Source organism: Alosa pseudoharengus, unplaced genomic scaffold (assembly GCF_046254945.1).
Source record: "Alosa pseudoharengus isolate Yale_2024_CS ecotype anadromous, Long Island Sound unplaced genomic scaffold, YU_APseudo_1.1 YU_APseudo_1.1_scf_13, whole genome shotgun sequence".
NCBI lineage: Eukaryota > Metazoa > Chordata > Actinopteri > Clupeiformes > Clupeidae > Alosa > Alosa pseudoharengus.
The window spans coordinates 10616741-10623369 of NW_027468598.1; positions in this window are offsets into that span (position 1 = coordinate 10616741).

Here is a 6629-nt window from a genome sequence, read left to right on the forward strand (position 1 = left end):
TGTCTTTAAAGGGTATGCTGGACAAAGTCTGTAGGGAACAGGGGGAAATCATTAGGGTTCATTAGTACCCTTGTGAAGCTGCTCAGTCTCAGGCCTGGGTGTTGGCTGAACTTCACATACATCGCTGATCTATCATTTGGAAATCTGCTTAGGACAGATTTCTTTCTTTCTTTCTCACTTTCTGGCTCTCTATGGATGTGTTTATGTGTATGCATGACTCTACTTAACCTCACTGCAGGTGTTGTTTAGCAATCTAACAACACCTGTGTCATCTGTCACAACACAAAATGGTACCTAAATATCTGTATTAACAGTATAAAAAAATGTCCACGTTTGTCAAGACCATTTAAATCCTTAAGCGGGTTTTTGGATTAACAGTAAATCTGATACTTTGGCTGGGAAGCCATTGCAAATTAACAGAATATGTTGGAAGTAGTAATTCAAAAAGATGCATGGTTTAAATCAGAAAGAGCAATCATGCGACTGTGGTCAGGACACTAGCACTGGCTAGCATGGGAACGAACAGTTGGTGGAGGTCTAGAGATCTGGGGGAGGTGGGGTAATATAGTTGGTGGGGGTCCAGAGATCCTGAGGAGGTGGGAGGCCCAGACACGTCTTTTGTGGGTGATTTATGTGGAGCTGCATCTCAAATGGCTAATTCTCCTGAGAGTTTCTTCCAGCCTCGGCAAGCGTGACTTTTAAAAAGTGTAGGGTGCGATGATGTCTTGAGGAGCAGGGTTTTCCCTCTTCTCGCCGACCTACAGACCACAGTCATTAGGGCAATGAGTTACGGCCGCCTGCCTGTCGTGGATCTTGTCGGCACTCCTGCCTCTCCATTAAGCCATTCGAGGGACTGGGGTCTCTGTAGTGTAGGAAGTGCCTACTGCTCTAGCAAATCAACGGGAACTTTGGGGAGCTTGAGCCGGCAGATGAGCTGGCGAGGAGTTGAAGCAGATGGCTCTGTGCACAGGCCCCTAGAAACTCCAATCCCCTTGACAGATTACGGTGGAGAGGCCCTTAGTTTGATAGGAGCACAAATACTTTCATTACATTACTATATTTATTTATATCCAGTGGGGAGACCTCTAAAGTTAAAGAAGAGTGCAATTTGCTTTCATTTTGTTCTGATGCTACCATGGGCAATTTTTGACTTTGAAGTAACACTTCTGTAGCCTTTTCATATAGAGGTAAATGTTACCATGACACCATAAACAGCAATGAAGACAATGGCAGGCATTAATGAGAATCATGTGCTCTTTAGAATTGTTTTGTCTTAACTGATTTACCTTAGCAGCGTACATATGGACATTAGGTGCTCAGTGTGCTCGTGTAAGTGGAGTCAGACTAGATCCGACTATAAAACAAATCTCTACCCGATTACTTTCACATGTGGGGGGTTCACATTTGCTAAAAACAAACATATTTACACGCAAGTTGTGCACACACACACACACAAACACACAACCACATGTACACATGACCAAGAATTCCAAAGCTCTGATTTGAAACATAAACATAGAACAGTGCGTAGTGTTACTAGTTAGGCCGCTCTGGGCTGAGGCTGTTAAGGCGATGAGATTCCTGGGTCCAGGCCTGCACTCCTCGTCTCAAACGGCGGCCTCTCTTAAGCTCAGCATCCTGGAGCAGAACCTGATGGCAGCTGGGACCAGCCACATCTAAGGGGGAGCATGACAACAATACCACATGTCAGCTGGCAGAGATTTTTAGAACGGTGGCAAAATAAAAGATCTATGAAAATATACAAGGCGGCCAGTAGGCATTCCACTGTCCTGCTCTACTTTGAATGTGAATTTAGGCGAGGCATTTAGGTGAGGCCCTGATGATAATGATATCGCACTCTGGACATATATGGCTAGGGTAGCCAAAGGTTGCATTTCTGTGGGAGGTTGAGAGGGTCAAAGGAAATATCACGTGGGTCTTTAATCTGTCTTTTAAAAACGACATCTTCTGTATCTCAGATCCATTTCCGATGCTTTTTAAGCCTCAAAAAGAAAAAAAAGAGCTTGGTTTCATTTGATCAAAACTTGACTGACCTTTCTTCAGCTGAAGCTTTAGTAGCGTATAAAGCAAAAGACAGAGCGGACAACTTGAAATTTACGCGATTCAACTTTCCACATAAAAAGCAGTCTATCTCTATTAAAGGGAAGCCAGGTCTAAGCCCCTTGTAGCACACTATAGCCCAGAGTATCTCTTGGAGAGAGGCTGGGGCCGTGGGGCATCTGGAACTCATTGCAGCAGATCTCCCCGTGCCTCTCTCCTGCTCCGCAACTTGCCCTCCTTGAGCTGCTTCCCACTGTCGTCCCTAAATTCCGTCTGAGAGCTACCTTGGCTGGGCACACTTTGACCCAAGAGCTTTAATTCGCTCCTCCTTGTAAAAAAAAGAGAGGCAAAAGCAAGTCTTGCAGGAGCACTCAGAAACACACTTTAAATACTTTAGAAGGATTTAATATAAAGTCCATTACGGCCTTTCTGGTGCCTAGTAAATAGTCAATTAGCGGATAATTCTGATTTGATCCACATGTAGCTTGATCTTGCAGAGGTCGCTACTTGGTGTTTGCATGACTCCAGGGCTGGCCAAGCGGTGACATGTGGTGGCCTTGGCTCCAAGGAAGAGGAGGACGAAGGGTGTTGTTTGTGGGTAAGTGGCTTTCTCACATTTCACTCTCTCACCTAGCCTCCCGCCCTTCTGTCCTCACAGTTACAATTATACCTACTCAGAACATCCTCTGAGGACCAGGAATAGCATCAGGACTAAAGAAGAGGGACAAAATGGCACTGACTGCGACTACTGAAGAAGACTGATGGGGCAATGTGGGTACATTCTTGGCGTAAGATCAGGCGCTGGTCTTTGCGGGAACGGGATCCTTCAGGCTAGGGAGTTCAGCCCTCCAGTGGAGGGACACTTAACAGCGGCCGTGTCCCTTGATCAAAGGCTACATCTGGTTGGCTCCATTAAGACGTAAGCCCCATCGCATAAAGCTGGGGTCCAGCTACACTGAGTGGCGCTGGATGAAAGCGTCAATAAAAAAATTAATAATTATACTGTGAGGGCTGCTTGGATTAGGGTTTGCTAAGGAAATGGTTGGGCGGATTAACTTTTTATCCATAAGATTAAATGCATGCCCAGAAGATTGATGTACATTGTGCAGTAATGGCCGTGGGACATTGACCAACAAACAAGTCTTAACTTGAGGAATAAAGCGGCATTTGAGCAGTGTTTCTTTAATTGGCTTTGGGACCAATCAGCACACAGTTCTTTAATGTGAAAAAAGTAGATCCTTGTCCAACATCGTACCTCATCGAACTATGCACATGTTTGGGGGAAAAACAGGATATCGTTACAAGAGCTTTTGTGGTGTACTTTGATGACCGCAGAGGCATAGTCGGCATGTGAGTTCACTGTTGCATCACGCCGATTGCGGTTATTAAATCCAGCTATTGGCTGTGCGTGAATCTTTGTGCCTGTGCACGCATCTGTGAAATAAGAGTAGCCATGTTTATACACTAATCACATTTTTGTGTCCCGTCTCCCTCTATCTACTTCCTGGAGGCTCCGCTACTGGTTCTCTGGTTCCTCTCTGTTCCACCTGCAGCCAATAAGGGGCAAGCTCTTACATCAGTCAGCCTCTCTCCGTCACAACAGAGCCTCCCACTATGACAGCCTTGGAGACCTGCACACCAGCACTGTGGCTGGCTGAACGACAAGGACACCACAAGCTTTGCTTCGCTCCTCAAATCTCTCTGGACTCTCTACTCAGCCTCCGCATATTATGACAAGCACCACCACATATCATGCCCTCTTTACCAGGTGTCCACAATTCTACTCAACCTAAACAACTACTTAGCCCAAAGCCAAGTCACACTAAGCCCCCCCCGGTCCTCCATTCTCTTCTTCATCTCTCTCTCTCTCTCTCTTTCTCTCTCTGCATGGGTGCTGGTGATGGGTAAAGAATGCAGGGCCAGATTCTTTGCCAGTACTGTAAAAGGCACCACTCATGCAAGCGTGTGGAAAAACAATTTATTTCAGATCAAGGCTCTGGTGGTTATGCTTTTGTTATAAAGACAGTACTCTTGACAAGAGTCTTGGTGCAGTTTATTTAATGAAATAACAAATGAGCTTTTGGCCCGGGAGAAAGTCTGTACGGATAAGAAAAAAATAAAACAAGAGAGACAGTGTAGGGAGTCTGTGACATAGATCTGTAGTGAGAGTGGAAGTGAACCATGCCAGACCTCAGGTTTCAGGAGTTGGAGTGTGAAACCCCTCTACTGGCCAAACATGGGTACTGCTTACACACTGCCTTGCATGAGCTGAGCGCTACTGTTTTTCCTTAAGGGTTTGCAATCCTTTACGGTAAAGTTAGAACTTCTATGACACTCGGATATAAGCGTGATCGTCAGTACAGATAATCCTTAGACCTACATTGTGGTAAACCGCTTAATTATATAAGTACAGTGGCGAAGATACACACGACCATCTGTACCTTCTCCCTTTACACTGACTGTTGGCAGTAATGGTGTTGGACCCTTCTGTGCCCTGGCAACACTGTGGGTGAGACTTACTGTTGCCAAAGCGGGTCATATGCCAGCATGGCACACCTGTGCTGGCTTGTCATCTAGGGCAGTCATATCATTTAACAACCACAATTTGTCTTTTGCTATGGTTTCCCATGTACAGACACACATGATTTACTTTGGACCGCAAAGTAATCATAAAGCCTTGACTGGAGGGGGCTGCTAGGTTTGCCCTTCCAAACACCCTTACTGTGCCAGTACAGCCTTTTCGGCACCACCACCTGCCACTAAAGTCCGTCTCAGCTGCCCTAAGTTAATTTCCTTGGTGCTTCTCGGGCCCACTGCGGTGCCCAAGGGATAAGGGGAGGGCAACCACCTCTTAAGATTAGCTCTGAAAAAGTGACTGCAAATCTCTACCTAATATGTTTGTCCTCTTTAAATCTCTAGTTGAGGCTCTGATCTGGCTCCCGAGACTTCACCCAAGGCTGATGCCCCTTTCAGATCAAGTGTTTCCTTTGACAAATACGGCTTACAGGGAGGATCAGCGCACCGGTGACTGACAGTTAAAAGGGGTCAGACCGTCTACGGGTGATTACCTGACTAAAGAGGGACCAGGATGTGATCTGGAGAACCTTGTTTGTCACTTTGCACGCTCAGTCAAGCAGAGCCCCCGTCGCTTATTGGTCAGATCCAGTGAGCAAATAAAAATAAAACAAAAGAAGATTGAATAAAGCTGTTTAACTGCCACGTCCACTTGTGAGATTAGTAGGATAGGTCTAAGTTAAGGGATAACGCAAGTCACTGACCCCATACTCTGTTGTTGTGAAAGCGAAGTTAGCGGCTCAGAACATAACAATCCTCAGCTGAGAAGAGTAGGGGAAATAAAGTTTACCCAACCACACTCAGGGCTCCTATGGTGCTCACTGTCAGACATCCTATTGTCATGCACAGCTTGCTAGCAAGCAAGATGTCAAGTTTGAAATAGTTCAATTGTGTTCAGCCATGTCTCACCTAAAAAACATGGTGATTAAGAGGGGCTTTTGGAGATGGGCATTCTTACTCAATGTCAGTCCGAATGATTCACTAATAAATAACATATATTGGCTCCACATTTAGCTAGCTCAGTCGGTATTGTACGATTGTGAGAACGATCCACTGAGTGAGGTTTCATTTTGGCTCACCGACCAAAGTACTCTAAACCCAAACCACAACCAAATGTTTTGATTGTTTTTTTGTTCTTTTTCTTTTTTGTGTGTGCACAAAACATCTCTTTTAAAAACACACCACTGACTGAACTTACCACAAACTGAAATCCCAACTAAAGCAAAACGTGTCTAATTTTTGCTCTAGCTGTGCCAAGCCAGGGGAGTTGAGACATTTCATTGCTCACTCAATCAAGCCCTTGCGTAAATTTCACAGCAGAACACAGCAGAAAAGGTTTCCAAAAACGAGTCCTACTTCCACTGTTAATATATGCATGGGGGTTGGTGCATGGGGACTGAGCAGAGCCCACGCCAGCTTGCGAAGGAGAGGATTCGCCCTCTAAGCTCGTAAGAGTGTCAGCAATCTCACGCTGGATCACCTGTGGTGGCACCGTAGTAGAGAGGCTTTCTCAGAACCCAAAGCCTCCATGTCATGTCAGCCTGCCGCACACTAAGTGCCCTAAGCTCGGGAAGGAGGGCAAACTGCAGGATTTGGACTCTCAGTTCAGGTACTAAAGGCTCTTAAGCAGGCGATCTTCAGCTCATCCCCTTTGCTGGCTTAGGTAAAGCCTTCCGTAACCGGCATGGCCTCTCGGTCAGTCCAGGTGTTTGTTTCACCACTCCGAATGGTAATGAATTCATGAAAGGGCTTTTCCAGTAACCTGGGGCGTTTTCTTAAGAGCCTGAAGTAGCAAGCCCAGAATAGAGACTTGCCAGATTCAATGTGTTATGGTCCCCTTTTGCACAACTATCATAACAGGGTATGATTAAGTGAAATATGGAAGAGACACACGATAGCTAGTCCACCATGACACAAGTGCTCCCTCCTCTGGCAGCACAAACATCTGTACTTGTACAACCGTGCATTCTTTTCGTCGTGCCACTAGATTGTTG